Below are 22,166 nucleotides of genomic sequence, written 5' to 3'. Positions count from 1 at the left end.
GAGATGCTGGGTGCATTGGTTGGTCTGTCAGACAGCCGCCTGCCACTGTCAAGATGCATTGAGGAGTCCAGATCCAACTTAGCAGAGGGCATCATTCAGAGCTTGCCCTTTCTGCAGCTTCTACTCCATCTCCCTGCCGTGCTACAGACTCAGACGCACTGCAACACGCCGGTTGCAGCCTTTGTGTGGACAGGTCACCAGATCTTCTGCCCTCCCTGTGAAAATGCAGCCACACTCCTTGCCAAATCCAGCACATCATCACAAAACTTCCAAAAACACTGCACAGTACTTCCTGAGATTTTGAAATAGCAGAAGTTTTTGTAAATTGTCTCCTCCAGCGGTGCTACAGATCCAAACTTCACCTCCTTAATTTCCAACGCCAACTAATTCTTCACCGTACAATTCATGACTGCGAATTGTATAGTGCCATAAATCACCAAGTTATAGTTTGGGGTTTCATTTGATGCCAGCTTAAGACCCTGCAGTACTTCTCTGGAGCTGATTACTTCGAGCTTTTATTTAATCATTTTTCAATTGGGAACAGAAATAAAAACACTGAAATTAGTTTTGTTTACCACAAAAGGAGCCAATAGTTGATGGGTGCAGCTCCAACAACAGTCATGAGGCTCGACACCATCCAGGACAAAGCAGCCCACTTGATTGGCACACCATCTACAAACATTCACTCCCTCCACCACCGACGCACAGTGGCAGCAGTGTGTACCGTTTACAAGATGCACTGCAGCAACGTACCAAGGCTCCTTAGACAACACCTTCCAAACCTGCAACCTCTACCAACTAGAAGGACAAGGGCAGCAAATGCATGGGAACACCACAACCTGCAAGTTCCCCTCCAAGTCACACACCATCCTGACTTGGAACTATATCACTGTTCCTTCACTGTCGCTGGGTCAAAATCCTGGAACTCCCTTCCTAACAGCACTGTGGGTGTACCTACCTCACATGGACTGCAGTGGTTCAAGAAGGCAGCTCATCACAAGGGCAATTAGGGATGAACAATAAATACTGGCCTAGCCAGCGACACCCACATCCCACGAATGAATTTTTAAAAAATCCCCTCACAAAAAAAACACACCTCCTCTGGCTGACTGTGAGCAACGCCACGGGAGGTCCGTATCTATTGCGCGGTAAGTTTTGAGATCTGCTCATTGTACTTCACTTTTTGCACTTTTGTCCCATATTCTACTCACACATTTATAAAAGAAAAGGCTTCAAAAAGGCATCATAAGAAAAGTCAAGAATGAGAAAAGGTCCCATGAAAATGCATCTTGCGAGTGAACTACATTCCCATCAAACCATCAAACAGAAAGTTGCTGGAAACACTCAGCAGGCCAGTCAGCTTCTGTGAAGAGAACAAACAGGTTAATGTTTCAGCTTTGATTTTTTTTTGCAAAATGTGTTTGAAAGCGAGGTCTGCACCCAAACCTGTAACCTGCCTGATACCATCCCAGAGACTGCCTGATTCGCTGAGTGTTTCCTGCATTTGCTGCAAAAGCAAAATACTGTGGATGCTGGAAATCTGAAATAAAAACAGATAATGCTGAAAATACTCAGCAGAACTGTTCTGATGAAAGGTCATCAACCTTTAACATTAATTCTGTTTCTCTCGCCACAGATGCTGCCAGACCTGGTGAGTATTTCTAGCCTGATGATTGAAATTTACTCTTCACTCGTAAAATATATATTATTAAACCCTACTTTCCTAGCTTACTTTGAAGTAGTTCTTAATTTTTTGGAGGGAAATACAAGGATCAGTTGTATTCAGGCATTTTACTAGTTTGTTTCTGTCAGTGTTGTTCCAAGAACACGAGGCTCAGACATACACACAGACACACACATGAAGTTCATCCAACTGTTTTCTTACCTTTCAGTTAAAACAAACACTCCTTCAGGAATCATAGTCATTTCCTGTTGGTTTCAGAGATATTTCTGTAGGAAGAGAAAATACGCTCTAATTTGCCACAGGATATGCGTAAGAGTATGTGCCTAATATACCTCAGGATGTCCTTATTTATAGCTACAAGACTTTGTTGCCAGAAAGAGACAAGCCACAGTATGCTGATCTCAAAATCAAGACTTTAAAATAGTAAGGCTATCAGAGAAGGGAGTGGGATAAAGGCCTGCTCGGGTCTGTAAAAAAAAACCTGACCCAAACCCGACCCGGCCCAAGTCCTTCCATTTTTTTCCTGCACCCGACACGATCATCAGTTAACTTACCTTCCATTTTTCACTTTGTTGCTGAGCTGCACAAGCTTAAAATAACTGTAACGAAACCACCTCTCTAGTCCAAAAATTAAATTAACATTGGAGCCATTTACATGTGATAGAGCGTGTCCGGCCTGAGCCCAAATGCCGGATCCGGGAGCGCGACCCAACCCGAGCCGAGCCCGACACATGTCATCGGGTCCCGTTGGGCTCGGGTCGGGTAGCAGGCCTTTACAGTGGGATGCTATGACCAACACAGGTACAATGGGCTGAATCCTTTTGTATTGTAGACTTCTATGGTCCTCTGCTTTTTAAACAGAATCGCAGTATTGTTACAGCACAGAAACAGGCCATTCGGCCCATCGTGTCCACACTGGCTCTCTGAAAGAGCAACACCCTCAGTTCCATTTCCCTGCCTTCTCCCCACAGCCCTGCACATTCTTCCTTTTCATATAATTGTCTAATTCTCTTTTGAATGCTTCAATTGAACCTGCCTCCACCACGTTCTCAGGCAGCGCACTCCAGCTCTTAACGACTCGCTGCGTGAAAAAGTTTTTCCTCATGTCACTTTTGCTTCTCTTACCAAATACTTTAAATCTGTGCCCTCTCGTTCTCGATCCTTTCACAAGTGGGAACAGTTTCTCTCGATCTACTCTGTCCAGACCCCTCATGATTTTGAATACCTCTATCAAATCACCTCTCAACTTTCTCTTCTCCAAGGAAAACAGTCCTAACTTCTCCAATCTATCTTCATAACTGAAATTCCTCATCCCTGGATTCTCGTGAATCTTTTCTGTACTCTCTCCAATGCCCTCATGTCTTTCCTAAAGTGCGGTGCCCGGAATTGGACGCAATGCTCCAGCTGAGGCTGAACTAGTATCTTATACAAGTTCAACATAACTTCTTGCTCTTGTACTTTATGCCCCTATTAATAAAGCCCAGGATACTGTATGCTATATTAACCACCTGTCCTGTCACATTCAATGACTAATGCACATATACACCCAGGTTCCTCTTCTCCTGCACCCCCTTTAGAATTATACCCTTTATTTTATATTATCTCTCCATGTTATGTCCACCTGAGAGGGCAGATGAAGCCTCAGTTTCACATCTCATCTGAAAGATGTCGCCTCCGACAGTGCAGCACTCCCTCAGTACTGCACTGGAGTGCCAACCTTGATTTTTTCACTCAAGCCCTGGAGTGGGACTTAAACTTGGAACCTGCTGACTGGTAGGTGAAAGTGCTACCAGCTGAGCTATGACTGACATTGTGTTGCTGGTACCATATAGCCATGTAAGCACTGTTTGAAGGGGTAGCTTGAAACCATCATTACAACATATGCTTCTCTTCTGTTTCTATAAACAGTCTGCAAGAACCATTCCAACTGGGTAACTACTCAATGCCTTACAGCATCATGTGTCAGTGCTCCAACTGTCACAACCACTAGTCCAGGAAATTCAGGTTGTTAGTTCGGGGAGAATGCTCTGAATAAATCACTGAGCTCAAAGGAGCACATGCATGCGGTAATGGCAAAGGGGGAGCTGGAAACTGCTGGCTGTTGTCTCAGCTCCAGAGCTCTGGGATTTAGGCCTGGGTTCTGAGCTGTAACATTTTATGCAGCCATTTGAGAAAGTTGTCAAACACCCTATGGTGAGTGTGAAGGAAATCACTACCCCCATATGCATGACTGCTTCCCTGAACTGCACCCACTGTGGATTGTGTGGTGACTTGAAGGGCTTCTATTGTAAAGCCTCAAGTGATAGAGGTCATTCAGACAGTGGCATCCTCTCTTGGGAACGTTCTCATTGTTTTCGTGGAGGTCTTGGGCTTCAAACTCTGGTTTCAAGATGATAGGGGATCAGATGGAGATTCAGGACTTTGCCCCCATAACTGCCCAGAGGTCTGCTCCATTACAAATTATTGGACAAGTCGAGGGAGTCCTCAGCAGCAGAAATATAACTGGGGTCGACTCAGACTAAACGGAGGTCTTTTGGGCTGATGTTATATGTGAATCAACCAGCTCCCTCCCTGCAGCTCAAATCGCTGTACCTTTGCCAGAAAGCAGATAGGCCCAGGCGTTCAGTGGAAGCAGCTACAGAGCTATCTCATGGCACAGTACAAGGAGGAACAGGCCTATCACAATCCCAAGAGGCTCCCACTGAGAAACTAGCCACTTCACATATTTGCTGTGGGGCCAGAATGTCTCTGGAGCTCATCACCCATTTTTAAAAGGTGGTTGAGGGGCACAGTGCATTCCCTGTATGAAAACCAGGGAGTCGGGGAAGGACTCATCAGCATGTACATGAATCCATAGGAAAGATTAAAATGAAATTTTCGCACATTTTGGACAACAGCAGTTTCCGATCGCCTAAATGGCCAGCTGGGAGATGGTAAGCTGTGCAAATCTGGCAGGGTTCTGGCAAAAATGATTCTTCGTGTGATTCCCCGTGCCCACAAGCATTCTACACTGGTACTGCTGAACCCAGCTATAAATACCATGGGGAGAATTTTCAGGAACAGAGGTGGATGAGGCCCGAACATACTAGCCTAAAACCCGCTCAAAGATAGAATCAATCCCTGAGTGTTAGCTGCAAGGGTTGAGGAAGCAGACAGTGTGATGGGAGCTGATTTAACATACCTAGTCAGTAATGAAGTACCTTTGGTTTAATGACTAAGTCTGAGGAACTGTTTCATCAGTGCCCACTCTTTAAACAAGAGCATTCAAAAAGATTAACTCTTCTTTTTCAAAAGAAACCTTTATTCATAAAATTTGTAAAGTACGTGACATAACAGTTCAAATTTGACATTACATAAAGTGCAATACAGTTCAATTTCTTTCAACACAAGATGCACCACTCTGAGGTGCCTCACTACATTTACAATTACTGGTTATACTTACAGTATACATTTCATGTCAAACCTTCTCTGGTATATACAGCCCGAGGGGTTTTACACAGGTTCCAGCCCCTCAGTTCAGCTTGGTGGGGGACCTTATACTGCGATCTTTCCCCATTGAGCCTTTGCGGCGGCTGCCCCAAGCTTTAGTGCGTCCCTCAGCACATAGTCCTGGACCTTGGAATGTGCCAGTCTGCAACACTCGGTCATGGACAACTCTTTGCACTGGAAGACCAGCAAGTTTTGGGCAGACCGAAGAGCGTCTTTCAGCGATTTGATGGTCTTCCAGCAGCAGTTGATGTTTATCTCGGTATGCATCCCTGGGAACAGCTCGTAGAGCACAGAGTCCTGTGGAGCTGCTCGGGATGAACCTCGACAAAAACCACTGGATCTTTTTCCGGACCCTCTTTGCAAAGGCGCATTCCAAAAGGAGGCCAACGACGGTCTCTTCCCCATTGCACCTGCCTTAGAACTAAACAAAAGAATGTTAAAATTTCATGTGTTGATTCTCAAATAGAATCCTGATGGTCAGATACTTCCTTATGACAAATGTGCCCCAGGCTTATTTAATATAATTTCTAATTGCATTTATATTTAAAACACCATTGACCTGAAATTTTTTATTCAATCTTACCCAACAAGGATCGGTAACAATTCATTTCTCAAGAGCCAATGGCAAATTACTATTTAAATCATAGCTTTGTAATGTTACAAATCCGCAGTGTGTCAGGTACATGCCGTATGTATCACAACAGTTGAAACAATCACCTAGAGACATGCAGATTTCCAGGAATCTCCTAAGAATGGTCATGCTATGGTATCTTGAAAGAGATGTTCTGAATCAAAACCACTACCTGGTGACCGCAGGTAGTGGAAGCAGGTACTGCAGCTTAATCCAGGCTAAATCAACTGCAATAAATAAGCATAAGGAAGTGGGAAAGATGAAACTGGGAGTCAAACATGGATCTTGCTGTTAACGGAGGACAGCAAGAATTAATTTCCATTAAACTACAGGTTTCTACCTTTGATAGAAACATAATATCCTGTGGAAGCCAAGCTGTTGAATGCTTTGATCCGTAGATGTGGCTGATGGGAAATGCAGCACAGACCATGTACCAGAGGACACACCTGTGCTGAATGAACAGCCTCTGCTCCTTATGGTGCTTTAATGGAGAGTCTTGCTTTTATCTTTTGCTCTCTTCCTGTTTCTTTTACAGCTTTTTTTCTGTTCTATTTTTTCTTTGCTATCTGTCCGACTCTGCTTTTATCTCCGCTCTCAGTCTTTATGAAGTGATGTTATTTTATGAACACTTGTTTACTTGTATTAAATTCCTCTCTCCACTACCCTAGCAGAAACATTAAATCATTTAGATTCCTAGGTTCATGCCACTGTTAAAAGGGCAGACATTTGATATGAGCAATTTTTTTTAAAGAAGAGTCAAGGCAATTTACTTTCATCATACTTGGGGGAAATGGTGGTGTAGTGTAATATCATTGAGCTAGTAACCCAGTGATCTAGCTAATGCCTTGGGGACATGAGTTTAAATCCCACCATGGCAGCAGCTGGTGGAATTTAAATTCAATTAATTAATACAATTCTAAAATTCTCTGTAATGGTGCCATGAAGATTGTCATTTAAAAACCCATCTGGTTCACTAATGCTGTTTATGGAAGGAAATCTGCTGTCCTTACCTGGTCTGGCCTACATGTGACACCAGACCCACAGAAATGTGGTTGACTCTTAAATGGCCTAGCAAACCATTCAGTTGTCAATGGAAATTAGGGATGAGCAACAAATGCTGGCCTTGCTAGTGGTGCCCACATTCCATGAAAGAATAAAAAAAACTGTCAGTGGTAATGGTAGTTATTAATAGGCTAATTTAGACTAATGATAGACTCCAGGTAAAATGGATCTTCCTGTCTGCCGGACTAATAAAGATAGAAGTTTGACCTTCATTTGGCATCCAGCTGTGGGGAAACCAGAGCTACAGCATCTACAGAATGTATAAAAACTGCTTATGGCATCCATTTTCCTTCCAATGTACAATACTTCACACTTATCCCTATTGCATTTCATCTACCATTGATTTGTCCAATTACCTACTTTATAGTTTCTTGGTGACTTTCAAGGTTCAGATGTTCCCCTCCTTTCCCCACCTCACTTCCTCCTCCCAACTTTGGCATCACTGTGAATTTGGCCAGTTTGCAGGTTGTTATTGTAACTCGACTCGGCAGAAGATCAGTACACTCTCCTCCCAAGTACCCACCGCTTCCTACCTCGCAGATAATCCAGCATTCAGTCTCAGATTCTTTTAAAAATTCCTGTCACTTTAAGCTTAAAGAATATAATTACTTCTTCTTTTAGCTCTCAGTTTTCCATTTCATTTTCTTTCCATGTTGAACTCTCTCTTGCCAACTAGAGAACAGGCCATGTGTAATGAGAGAGGAATAATTGACAATCTAGTGGTACGAGACTCCTTGGGGATGAGCGACCATAATATGATAGAATTCTTCATCAAGATGGAGTGACGTAGTTGATTCTGAGATTAGGGTCCTGAATTTTAGTAAAGGAAACTACAAAGGTATGAGGCGCGAGTTGGCTATGACGGATTGGGAAATGTTACTTAAAGGGATGACAGTGGATAGGCAATGGCAAACATTTAAAGAGTGCATGGATGAACTGCAACAATTGTTTATCCCCGTCTGGCGCAAAAGTAAAATCGGAAAGGTAGCCAAACCATGACTTACAAGGGAAATTAGAGATAGCATTAGATCCAAGGAAGAGGCATATAAATTCGCCAGAAAAAACAACAGACCTGAGGATTGGGAGCAGTTTAGAATTCAGCAAAGGAGGACCAAGGGATTGATTAAGAAGGTGAAAATAGAGTATGAGAGCAAGCTTGCGGGGAACATAAAAACTGACTGTAAAAGTTTCTATAGGTATGTGAAGGTATTGGTCAAGACAAATGTAGGTCCCTTACAGTCAGAAACAGGGGCATTTATTATGGGGAACAAAGAAATGGCTGAACAATGCATACTTTGGTTCTGTCTTCACAAAGGAGGACACAAATATCATACCAGAAATGTTGGGGAACACAGGGCTTAGTGAGAGAGAGGAACTGAAGAAAATCAGTATTAGTAGAGAAATCGTGTTGGGGAAATTGATGGGATTGAAGGCCGATAAATCCCCAGGGCCCGATGGTATGCATCTCAGAGAACGTGAGGAAGTGGCCCTAGAAATAGTGGATGCATTGGTGGTCATCTTTCAAGATTCTATAGACTCTGGAATAGTTCCTACAGATTGGAGGGTAGCTAATGTAACCCCACTATTCAAAAAGGGAGGTAGAGAGAAAGCAGGGAATTATAGACCAGTCAGCCTGACATCGGTAGTGGGGAAAATTCTAGAATCCATTATCAAAGATTTTATAGCAGAGCACTTGGAGAACAGTGGTAGAATCGGACAGAGTCAGCGTGGATTTATGAAAGGGAAATCATGCTTGACAAATCTACTAGAATTCTTCGAGGATGTAACTAGTAGAGTTGATGAGGGGGAGCCAGTGGATGTGGTTTATTTGGACTTTCAGAAGGCTTTCGACAAAGTCCCACATAAGAGATTAGCATGTAAAATTAAAGCGCATGGGATTGGGGGTAGTGTATTGTGATGGATAGAAAATTGGTTGGCAGACAGGAAAGAAGGAGTAGGGATAAATGTTTTTTTTTCCCGAATGGCAGGCAGTGACTAATGGGTATCGCAAGGATTGATGCTAGGACCCCAGCTATTCACAATATACATTAATGATATAGATGAGGGAACTAAATGTAATATCTCCAAATTTGCAGATGACACAAAACTGGATGGGAGGGTGAGTTGTGAGGAGGATGCAGAGAGGCTTCAGGGTGATTTGGACAAGTTGAGTGCGTGGGCAAATGCATGGCAGATGCAGTATAATGTGGATAAATGTGAGGTTATCCACTTTGGTAGCAAAGACAGGAAGGCAGATTATTATCTGAATGGCTATAAACTGAGAGAGGGGAATATGCAGCAAGACCTGGGTGTTCTCGTACACCAGTCGCTGAAGGTAAGCATGCAGATCCAACAGGTGGTAAAAAAGGCAAATGGTATGTTGGCCTTCATAGTGAGAGGATTCGAGTACAGGAGCAGGGATGTCTTGCTGCAATTATACAGGGCCTTGGTGAGGCCACACCTGGAATATTGTGTGCAGTTTTGGTCTCCTTATCTGAGGAAGGATGTTCTTGCTATAGAGGGAGTGCAGCAAAGGTTTACCAGACTGATTCCTGGGATGGCGGGACTAACGTATGAGGAGAGATTGAGTCGGTTAGGATTATATTCGCTGGAGTTCAGAAGAGTGAGGGAGATCACATAGAAACCTATAAAATTTTAACAGGACTTGACAGGGTAGATGTAGGAAGGGTGTTCCCGATGGTGGGGAAGTCCAGAACCAGGGGTCATAGTCTAAGGATACGGGGTAAACCTTTCAGGACTGTGATGAGGAGAAATTTCTTCACCCAGAGAGTGGTGAGCCTGTGGAATTCACTACCACAGAAAGCAGTTGAGGCCAAAACATTGTATGTTTTCAAGAAGGAGTTAGATCTAGTTCTTGGGTCTAAAGGGATCAAGGGGTATGGGGCAAAAACGGGAACAGGTTACTGAGTTGGATGATCAGCCATGATCATAATGAATGGCGGAGCAGGCTCAAAGGGCCGAATGGCCTATTCCTGCTCCTATTTTCTATGTTTCTATGTTTGCCAGCCACATGGCTCCACATAATTTTTTTCCAACTTATATTGATCAATGATAAGGAAAGCGATGGGCTGATGTATGTTAATATTCCCTATGCTATGAGATCTAGAGGGGCTCCTTTTTTCCAATGATGCTTTTCATGGGAATTTTGAAGATGTGCAGGAAACAGTTATACAGATGGGGTTAGGTACTTGAAGAGAAAGAAATCAATTGAAAAAGTGAGGTACAGATAAAGTAACGGGGGCGTACAAGAGAAGAATTGGCAAGACTAATGCCTAGAAATTTGGGAATGCCCATTTTTGGTTCAGTCCCTGAGCCTGAATGGTGAGGCCTGAGGCACCCCTGATTTGAGCACTACACCTAATTTCCATGAAGAGACAGCTCACCCAATGAAGCATCACTGAAGATTAGGCCACAGCTAGCATTGCAATGGCCCTCAGATAAGTGAGGAAGGTTTCGCTAGCTGGGGTAGTGATTGTTGGCCGTCGGCTGGCTGTGGGGTGGGTGATTGATTGTTGGTCAGGGAGAAGATGGGTGATTGGTAGTCTGGAGTGAGTGATTGGGCTTTGGGTTGAAGGGGAGAGGCATCGATGGCAGGATCGGTGGGGGACTGGTGGCCACGATGGGTGGGGGAGGGGGTGCAGTATTGTGGGAGAGGCCTGTGTTTTTTTAATCACAGAATCACAGAATTGTTACAGTACAGAAGGAGGCCATTTGGCCCATCATGTCTATGCTGGCTCTCCGAAAGAGCAATTCACTCAGTGCCATTCCCCCGCCTTCTCCCCATAGCCCTGCGCATTCTTTCTTTTCAGATAACAGTCTAATTCCCTCTTGAATGCCTCGACTGAACCTGCCTCCACCACACTCTCAGGCAATGCATTCCAGATCCTAACCACATGCTGTGTGAAAATGTTTTTCCTCATGTTGCTATTACTTCTTTTGCCAATTACCTTAAATCTGTGCCCTCTTGTTCTTCATCCCTCCACCAATGGAAACAGTTTTTCCCTATCTACCCTGTCCAGAACCCTCATGATTTTGAACACTTCTATTAAATTTCCTTTCAACCTTCTCCTCACCAAGGAAAACAGTCCCAACTTCTCCAATCTATCCACATAACTGAAGTTCCTCATCCCTGGAACCACTCTCATGAATCTTTTCTGCACTGTCCTCAAAGCCTTCACATCTTTCCTAAAGTTTGGTTCCCAGAACTGGACACAAAACTCCAGTTGAGACGAATCAGTGTTCTATATAAGTTTAACATAACTTCCTTGCTTTGTACTCTATGCCCCTATTAATGAAACCTAGAATGCTAGGATCCTAAGATATGGGGTTGCGAAGAATATTCCTGCTTCTTCCGACTCCACACTCAGGAAAGTATGTCAAGTCCACATTGTGCTGGGCTTGCTCATGTCAAGTGCTGTGGCTTCAAGAATGAATCATGCAAGAAGCACAAGACCCTAACTGAAATAAAATATTGCCACCTTTGAATGTTCCCGAACTTCGCTCCTGATGTCAGCCCCACTACCTTATCCAATATGGCGGAAGGAGCAGTCCCACTAGAAATGTGCATATGCTTCCTGCCCACCATATTAGAAGTTTAGTAGGCCATATAGTGCCTGAAAAATGGATGCTGCACAACCAAATTTCTAAGAGTTGGAGAATGATAGGCTTAGATGGAATAACCAGTGATGGCAGAAAATAATAAAGTTAGGGAGGAAGCACATAATGGCAATTTGCAACCAGTCATTCTACTACTACAGATCACCTACTCCACCAATGGGAGCGAGGAAGTGCTTTTGCAATATTTTGTCTGTATTGTGTGGCCACCCCACCACCCACCCCACAGCCAGCCGACGGCCAACAATCACTACCATGCAGTGGCGAAGCTAAAGGGGAGCTATTTTAGGACCTCAGTGACTGCATGGGTCCAAGTGGATCTTGGTCAGATTTGAAGTCAATCCCAATCTGGAGGGACCTTAACTGGGCTACCTGCAGGGCTTTACACCACACCAACGTTCACATCTGGCTGATCCATATGGATGGATGTTTTCAGAGAGTGTGACTTCTGATCTCCACGTTCCTCAGATGGTTCTATGAGAAGATTTCAAGTATTCCTTGCGACACCTTTGGTCAAAGGCATCCAGTTTTGATTGGTGACAAACTGTAGGAGCCCATGAGTCTGCTCCACATGTCAGGATTACATTACATTAATAAGGGGACTACACTTTAAAAGTATTTCATTGGCTGTAAAATACTTTGAGATATCCTGAGATCATGAAAGACACCATATAAATACATGTCTTTTTCTTTTATACATCAGAATTGAGTGAGAATGAGTTTGGTTGTTAGTTGGAATCTTGACATTGTCAAGAGATTGCAGAACACATCCAGTGATCTTTATTCATCAAGCTATCTCTACTTCAGAGACGCTGGAGCTCTCAAGGAGCACAATACACTAACTATCTCTATCGTTTTGTCATTCACAGTGGTGGAAATTGGAGGATTTGTGACTCTGGAGTGCTGCACTTTGGTTTTCCAGTACCTCAGTTTATTCAAAATGTGCACTCAACTAAGGTTGAAAGTTAAAATCAAAGTTAAAAATCATGTACTTTTTACACAATGTTAAGCCAATATTTCTTCCAATATATAGCTGAATTTTTCAGGGCTATGGGGAAGGAGCAGGGTTATAATTGAATAGCTCTTTCAAAGAACCATCAGAGGCATGATGGGCCAAATGGCTTCCTTCAGCGCTGTGTGATAAGCTGCAGTGTTTTGTCCTCTCTTGTGACTTTGATATTGGTGCCCTCTACTTGCAGAGAGACACATCTCACATTAATGCTTGGTCACCATCAACTGAAGTAAGACGGGGGCCTATAGAATAATAGAATCTCCACTGCATTTAGTGCACAGAGGAACCCACTCATATTGGTCCAAATTTTGCAGTCAGCAGCGAAGTAAGGGCTCTTGTGCCAACCTCGAAGAAAGCAATGGCCCACCAAGATCTAATGATCCCTGTGATGTGGTTTTCTCTTTCCCGATGGTGATTTAAACCTGGCCTCAAGTCAAAGGGAGAGCTTGGTGTGCAGTACTAGTGATGTCTGCAAGCAGGTAAGCAGCCAATCATGTTGAAGTATTCACATACAGCAAACCTGGAACTTAAAAGCATTTAATCTGCTCTTAATATAAATGTTCAGATAGCAAAATAAATGATTGTGATTGGTTTTAATATAAAAACTAAAATAAAGATAAACAAACATTCAAAAAAAGTTCTAAAAATATGTGGATTTTTGTATCATAATGGAGAAATTTGACATCCACAAATATAAAATTAGCTTTTCAGGGCTAGTGAGGGTGTTCAACAGTAATTGCGCAGTTAGTATGCAGTTAAAATCCCTGTTACACTTCGTTCAACAAGGTGTAACTTTTTCAAGGGTTTTTGCAGTGAGACAAATATTGTAAGCATGGAGGTTCCCATCAATTCAATTAATTTCCATTGTTTGCAATCTCGGGGGATTTCAACAGCACACACTATGTGGAAGCTTAGAATCACTGACAGCAACATCTGCAATTCTGCGTTATTCTGCGCATGTGCAAACTTCAGAAGTTGCTGTTGGTTTCAATGGAGTTAATGGCAGCGAACACTGACAGTTTCGCCAGCGTTACTGCCACAACATCCAGGCCAATTAATCTTCCATTCCTGTTCTATCTCAAGCCAGTCAGTTCAAGGGCTGAGCACATGGTGACCTTCATTCAATTATGCGAACAATTAATTGGAGTCTGTAACTAGGTGCTTATCATGTGGCTGTGGTTGACCATATTCCTGGATGTGAATGTCTGAACATTCATAAATAATTATCTTTTCAGACAGTGAAATAATGATTTATTATATCACAAAATGGCGATTAAAATGTATCCTTTCATTTGTTAAAGCTATAGCCCATTTTTTGTCAGCTACATGTATCTTTTACAGTAAATGAATTACATTACACACACTGCCATCAGCCCATCTTTTTGCAACGAGTGGTTAAGTGGAATGCACTGCCTGAGAGTGCAGATTCAATTGAGGCTTTCAAAAGAGAATTGGATAACTACCTGAAGAGAAAAAATTTGCAAGGCTAGGGGAAAAGGAAGGGGGGAGTGGAACTAGGTGAGTTGCTCTTGCAGAGAGCGGCACAGACACGATGGGCCGAATAGCCTCCTCCTATGCTGTAGCCATTCTATGATTCTACAACACGAATCCATTATCCTAATGATTGCAATCTCTCTCATTTACATATTATTACATTGCCAGAGGAATACAATGCAGACCAAGCAATGCAAATAGTGTTGGAGTTTGATGGCAGTGAGCTCGATCATTATTTGGGTAGTTAGAATAATAATGCTATTGTTCATTTAATCTCTCAACAATGATATAAAACCTCCACCTTTATTACTGAACACAAGGTAGTCATTCTTCCAACACATCTCTTCAATAGTATTTGTGCTCAATTTTATTGTTAACTATTTTCAAAATGTAATAGTTTAAAACTAAATATAGTTATTTTAAACAGTATTAAGAATTGTACAAATATGCTTAATTTTACAAGGGTTTAAAAAATTATTTTTATTCCTACTCTTCACCTTGTTGACTTTCCACAGGCACCGGTGTTCCTTGAGACTTCATTCATTGGTATATGAGCCTAGATTGTGAGTCTCAGTAGGACCATTTGACTTTAATGGCCTCTCCAGCTGAGCCTGATGTTGTTCACACCTGCCATCTACATATATACCATAAGCAGGTCAAGAGCCTGAATTCTGGCTGAATTTCCCCTCCCAGACTAGGAGCACTGAGGCAAGTGTAGTACCCTGCTGCTGCTTCCTGTAACATCCACTAACTCAGCACAGGCCAGGAGTTGAACTTTAACCTTTCCTCATCTACTCACTGGTTCAGCAGTGATGCCTGGATACTGTGTCTTAGATAGGGGAGAAATATTAGCAATCATGTGAGCTTCCTACAAGCCATGAAGTTAGTTGTGTCACAGGCCATCCAGTCCTCCGAGATAAAAGAAGAGGCCTTTCATTAATTATTTAAACTATTCGTTGGCATGGATAAAGAATAGGAATGAAATAACATTTTTGTAAAGTCAAGCAACAGTTTCTAAATGATATAAAGCAAACCCCAATCTGTGCTCATTGCACAGCACGATCAGAAAGTATTTAGACATGATTCCCCTGAAATTACATTACAGCATATCAACATATGAACTCTCACACATCAAGTCTTCTCTCTGATTTTTAGGTGAGGCACTAACCTGTTCAGCTGTTGCCACCTCACTGCAAAATTTCAGATTCAGGATTAATAATCTCGGGCCATCAGACATCATTTATAAGTAATATGTTTCTATGTCAGCGTGACTTGGTGGTGGGAAACAGGCTTTATTAAACCATAACAAGGCTTCCAAATTTTCTGTTGCCAAATCATGACGATTCTACAAATCTTGTTTCAATGTAAATCTTTGGAGCAAAGGGAAACCACCCTTGTGAGAAAGATTTATGACTCAGCGAGGGTATGTGCGAGCCTGGAACTATTTAGGGGTCTCCCCATGCTGGTTTCAAGCTTGGCAACTACAGCTCACTTGAGATAGAATCAAGCTGACACTTTCTGTCAGAATTGTGTTTGAGAATGGTGCACTGGCACGGTGGTATTCATGCACCAACAAGGCAAAGTGAGCAGAAGGTGGGGCAGATAAGGGAATTGCCATCCTATTTCCAGAGGAATTGCGAATGTCTTTTTCTCCAACTCTCAGATTGCTCATTTGCATTAAAATAATCTGTAAATGGAAGGGGAGGGCAGGCACTTAACCCATCAGATTTGCAGGGCCGCTGAGAAATCACAAATGGGTGAGTGCTTCTGGTTAACATAGATCCACATCTGTGAATTCTGCAGGTGGTGAGTTCAGGATTGTGGCTAGACTCTTCCTGTCACCTGCTATTCAACTCAAGCTCACACGAGCTGCATCCATAATGCAGTAATATCTTGACAAAAATGGGACACAGATCAATTTCAGAAACTTAAAGATTGGTGTAAAATAACCTTGAGTGCTGAGATAATCAATACACTTTAATATTTGTTCAAAGTTAAACATTACTCCTTTCTTCACAGTCACCCAAACTTTAGACCCTGTGCTTTCAAAGAGGCACAAACCTGTCCAAAGGCTGATTACTCATAGCCTCCTGTGCTTTTTAAAAATCCGTTCATGGGATGTGGGCATTGCTGGCAAGGCCAGCACTTACTGCCCATCCCTAATTGCCCTTGAGAAGATGGTGTTGAGCTGCCTTCTTGAACTGCTGCAGTCCTTGGGGTGTGGGTATACCAATAGTGCTGTTAGGAAGGCAGTTCCAGGATTTTGACCCAGTGACAGTGAAGGAATGGCGATATAGTTCCAAGTCAGGATGGTGTGTGGCTTGGAGGAGAACTTGCAGGTGGTGGTGTTCCCATGCATCTGCTGCCCTTGTCCTTCTAGATCATAGAGATCGTTGGTTTGGAAGGTGCTGTCGAAGGAGCCTTGGTGCATCTTGCAGATGGTACACACTGCTGCCACTGTGTGTTGGTGGTGTAAGGAATGAATGTTGAAGGTGGTGGAAGAGGTGCCAATGAAGTGGGCTGCTTTGTCCTGGATGGTGTCGAGCGTCTTGAGTGTTGTTGGAGCTGCACTCATCCAGGCAAGTGGAGAGTATTCCATCACACTCCTGACTTGTGTCTTGTAGATGGTGGACAGGCATTGGGGAGTCAGGAGGTGAGTTACTTGCCGCAGAATTCCTAGCCTCTGACCTGCTCTTGTAGCCACAGTATTTATGTGGCTGGTCCAGTTCGGTTTCTGGTCAATGGTAAACCCCCAGGATGTTGATCATGGGGTATTCAGTGATGATAATGCCATTGAACATCAAGGGGAGATGGTTAGATTCTCTCTTGTTTGAGATGATCATTGCTTGGCACTTTTGTGGCACAAATGTTACTTGCCACTTATCAGCCCAAGCCCGGATGTTGTCCAGGTCTTGCTGTATCTGGACACAGACTGCTTCATTATCTGAGGAGTCGCGAATGGTGCTGAACATTGTGCAATCACCACTTCTGACCTTATGATGGAGGGAAGGTCATTGATGAAGCAGCTGAAGATGGTTGGGCCCGGGACACTTCCCTGGTCAACTCCTGCAGTGATGTCCTGAGACTGAGATGATTGACCTCCAACAACCACAACCATCTTCCTTAGTGCTAGGTATGACTCCAACCAGCGGAGAGTTTTCCCCCTGACTCCCATTGACTTCAGTTTTACTAGGGCTCCATGATGCCATACTCGGTCAAATGCTGCCTTGATGTCAAGGGCAGTCACTCTCACCTCACCTCTGGAATTCAGCTCTTTTGTCCATGTTTGGACCAAGGCTATAATGAGGTCAGGAGCTGAGTGACCCTGGCAGAACCCAAACTGAGCATCAGTGAGCAGGTGTTTGCTGAGTGAGTGCCTCTTGATATCACTGTCGACAACTTCTTCCATCATTTTACTGATGACCGAAAGTAGACTAATCGGGCGGTCATTGGCCGTGTTGGATTTGTCCTGCTTTTTGTGTACAGGACATACCCGGGCAATTTTCCACATTTCTGGGTAGATGCCAGTGTTGTAGCTGTACTGGACCAGCTTGGCTAGAGGTGCAGCAAGTTCTGGAGCACAGGTCTTCAGTACTGTTGCCAGAATATTGTCAGGGCCCATTGTCTTTGCAGTATCCAGTGCCTTCAACTGTTTTTGATATCATGTGGATTGAATCGGATTGGCTGAAGACTGTCATCTTAATAAATGAAAACAGTGTTGAGTTAGCTACAGTTATCCTCAAAGGGCAATGTTCATCACACAAATCTTCAAGGTGGTATTTTGTTTATAACCCTTGTTTCTCATGAGGGTGCAAGCTATGCAGCGGTTTCTTGAGATCTTGTGAATATGGAAATAAGTGGCTTTGTTTCCACAGTTCTGGGACCTTGAAGACTTGAGGAAAGTGAAGAGTGTCCTTTACTTCACCACTTCAGGGAACATAATGCACAGATGCCTGCTGGAGTGAGCTGGGCACAGAGAACTAACCCAATATTGGTCCTTGGCCCTCTTTCACATCAAGCTGCAAATACCTCCTGGGAATCCTGGCAAAGACAATTTGAGTTTTGAGCTGTTGCATTGCGAGCAGAAAGGAAGGGAGGAGAGCACAAGGCACATTGGAAAATCCACAGATATTGGATTCTCGGGGAGAAAATGTAATTTACAACAACTGGCACACAAGCCCTGTGAGAGACTAAGGGAAAGAAAACCAATGAAGAATTGGTGAAAATATACTTGACTTTATATTATCGCCTCCTTTCCATGATCACCAGGATACTTACACCTGCCCAGCAAATCTGGATATTCATTTCACAGGGTAGTCATTTACACTGGACATTCTGCAAATTATGATGACGAGAAATGGTAAACAGGCCATTCGTGCCCCAAAATACATATGTAAATGGAGAGCTTGCCTGTTGAGTTGGGCACGTCCATTATCCCTGATCCTGTGTGCATTGGTGCAGACAGTAGGTGCATCTTTGTGAGGGTGGGGGAATTTCAGACCATTCTCGCTCTTGGCCACTCAATTACTGCCCAGGACTCTATGTGTAAGTAATGGAAATCTGTGTTTACAAATGGTGCCAGACAGCAATGTTTGCAAATATTTGAGCACTCGGGACCCAATGTTTTATCCCACAAAGGTACAGTACAGGTGAGACTCTCCTTTGCTGTGACTTTTGTTTAAAGCGTGCAATTTTGCTAATCTCTTGTAATATCCATTTTGCAAAAGACTTTTCGACGTGAAACAGATGATGGCCTAAGTGCTGTGAGAGCATAATATTTACAATCTGTCCCTCTCCCCATTGGTATGTTGCACAGGGAGTTCTGCCAAGTTGACAGGTCGCAGCAGCCTCAACTCACTGAGCTTGGATGGTGGACCTTTACCAGAGACTTCCCAAAATTGCCTTGTACTGGCTTCAGGAACAGCACTACCACCCATCAGAGGCCTCTCGCCAACAAAGCCGAGGGAGTTAGACTGGCAGCAGGCAATGTGCCTCTGTGCCTGTCTGTAAAATGTCACAGGTCTCTGATATTGGTGCAGCCATGCCTTTTGAAAATGGGACTGAAATCGGAGCATTATCGCAAGATTAAAGTGGGGCGATGGGTCATTTTAACCTAATTCGGCGGGTGGATTCGGCTTTTCTGCCCGTTTTACACCCCTTGCGATTTTCCGCTGGGTTGTAGTCCATAGAGCAGTGAGACCAGGCAGGGTGTAAAAATGGAGGCCAAGCCAATCCTGTCAGATTTACTGCTGAATAAAATGGCAGTGCCCACCTCTCCACTCCCAAATCCACCACAAAACGCAAGTTGGCTTTGACTTTGTGATATTTGGAAATATGCTCTACAATCTTCTTCAGCAAGGTTTTACAAACTAATATATGAAGAGATAGATTTGGATGTACTGGATCAACACAGTGCAGTGAATACAGGGAAATTAGATAGGGAGGGAACAGCACATTCCCCTAACGCAGCCCATCAAGTTTCCGTCCATTTAAATTAACAATGGAAAGCTGTGTGGGCTCCATTAGGAGTCTGCAATCCTCCCTGCTCAATTCTTTATATTCATTACATGGAGGCAACTCAGTGCAGCAACTGGAAAATATACCCCTTCACACATCAACTTTTATTTAGACGGATACAGGGCAATCTGACTGGCTGGCTGTGTGATTGCTGTAAACCTGCTAATTCCATAACACTCACAACCTCTTTTCATTTGTATACAATGCTAGAGAGGTTGGTTAGATTTAGATTCTGAACAGTAAATCTGCTTTTCAGCTGTGAGCACTGTGCAATGGCTTGAGGTCATTAAGGGTGCTATATAAATGTAAGTCTGAAGAGTTTCTGCCATACTTGGCCTTTGAACTAAGAAAATAAATGGCGTGTTTGATTGTAGTCTCTGGGCTGTGCCGTATAGAACAGGAAAGCACTGTAATCTGGTTAGGAAGCTGAAAAAGATCTAAGGAAGACTTGCACTGATAGACTCTTCAGATAAATGCAGGGCCTGAGGTTGTTACTGCCCTGCAGCTTTGAATCAAAGGATCCACTGAAGGAGAGGAGCAAGAGTTGAAAGCAGAAGCGACACTCTGTAATCGAGCATGTCTGTACCTCACAGTGGAAAGAGGGAGTGGGGAATTTAACTCTTCAATCTCTCAAGATCAGCTCTGGTAGCTGAAGTGACACCTTGTGGTTGTTCAAAGTGTGACAGCCAATGCGTCAAGCAACATCTAAGAAGAGAAATGCAAGCTGGTGGAAGAGCTCACTAGCTTACTGCCACTAATGTGCACGTTTCCTGACCTGACTGTCCACTGCTGGAACTCCCACTTTCACAGAGAGAATGTGAGCACTTTATTAACCTGCTAGAGTTTATTCATATCAGAGCATAATAAGGGAGCTTAGAATTTCAGTGATTATCACGCAGTGTTCATTTTATTTCAAACTCTCCTTAAATCACTTGAAATTTGGTTTTGATCAGGAACGTTTAAAAAACATGGAAAAGGCAAGGTCATTTGGGCGACTTTTGCTCCACAAAACAGTTGCATTTCACTCTTAACATACTTAACCCATTTAATATTTGAGAAGGGCGGCACAGTGGCGCAGTGGTTAGCACCGCAGCCTCACAGCTCCAGGGACCCGGGTTCGATTCCGGGTACTGCCTGTGTGGAGTTTGCAAGTTCTCCCTGTGTCTGCGTGGGTTTTCTCCGGGTGCTCCGGTTTCCTCCCACAAGACTTGCAGGTTGATAGGTAAATTGGCTATTATAAATTGTCACTAGTATAGGTAGGTGGTAGGGCATTATAGGGACAGGTGGGGATGTTTGGTAGGAATATAGGATTAGTATAAATGGGTGGTTGATGTTCGGCACAGACTCGGTGGGCCGAAGGGCCTGTTTCAGTGCTGTATCTCTAATCTAAAACATCTCCTCTGTTCTCCTCCACAGAATAAATCCAGCAACCTTGCAGATTAGGTGTCAGCCTTGGCTCAGTAGTCAGAGTCAGAGATTGTGGGTTCAAGCCCCCGCTCCAGAGCTGACACTTCAGTGCAGTACTGAGGGAGCACTGCACTGCTGGAGCTGCCCCCCACTCTTGGATGAGACATTAATCAATGTCTTCCCTCTCAGGTAGATGTAAGCAATCTGACTCCTCTATTTGACTAAGAACAGGGGTACAGATGCAATAGTAACCTTCAAAAGAGAATTGGATAAATACTTGAAGGTGAAAAAAACTGCAGATTTGGGGGAAAGAGCATGGGACTAATTGGATTGTTCTTCAAAAGAGCTGGTGCAGACTAGATGGGTCGAATGGCCTCCTTCTGTGCTGCACTGTTCTATGATTCTATAATTTCATTGGAGTGGACGCAGAGAAAATTTACCAAAATTATACCAGGGATGAGCAATATTCTGTGCAGAGATCAGAGAATCTGGAATTGGTCTCCATAGAGCAGAGAAGGTTAAGGGAAGATTTAATAAAGTTATTCAAAACGATGATGGAGTAAGCAAGGAGAAACTGTTTCTACTAGCTGGTGGGTTGGTAATCAGATGACACAGATTCAAGACAGTTGGCAAAAGAATCAGAAGGGCGATGAGAGCATTTTTTACACAGCGAGTTGTTAGGATTTGGACAAGTATTGCTGGCATGTATTCTAGTTCAGCTATGGGCTGTTTCATGGACACACCCCTGCAACCATGGGAGCAGCACGGTTTTAGATTTATTGGATCAGAATGCTCTCTAGAGTTGGCTCTCCAAAGATGGAGGTTGCCCAGCACAAAGAGGTACCTAATTGTGAACCAATTATGTACAGTACCATTTGCAACTCCTCAAATACTGAAGCAGTCTGTGTTGGCATGCAGCAAGATCTGGACAACATTCAGGTTTGGGCATGATAAGTGGCAAGTAACATTCACGTCACACAAGTGCCAGGCAATGGCCATCTCCAACAAGAGAGAATCTAACCATTGCCCCTTATTCAATGGCAGTACCATCGTTGAATCTTCCACTATCAACATCCTAGTGGTTGCCATTTACCATAAACTTAACTGGACCAGCCATATAAATACTGTGGCTACAAGAGCAGGTCAGAGGCTGGGAATTCTGCATTGAGTAACTTATTTCCTAAATCCCCAAAGCCTGTCCACCATCTACAAGGCACAAGTCAGAAGTGTGATGG

Source organism: Heterodontus francisci, chromosome 38 (genome assembly GCF_036365525.1).
Source record: "Heterodontus francisci isolate sHetFra1 chromosome 38, sHetFra1.hap1, whole genome shotgun sequence".
NCBI classification, from domain to species: Eukaryota; Metazoa; Chordata; class Chondrichthyes; order Heterodontiformes; family Heterodontidae; genus Heterodontus; species Heterodontus francisci.
This window is presented reverse-complemented; position numbering follows the sequence as displayed.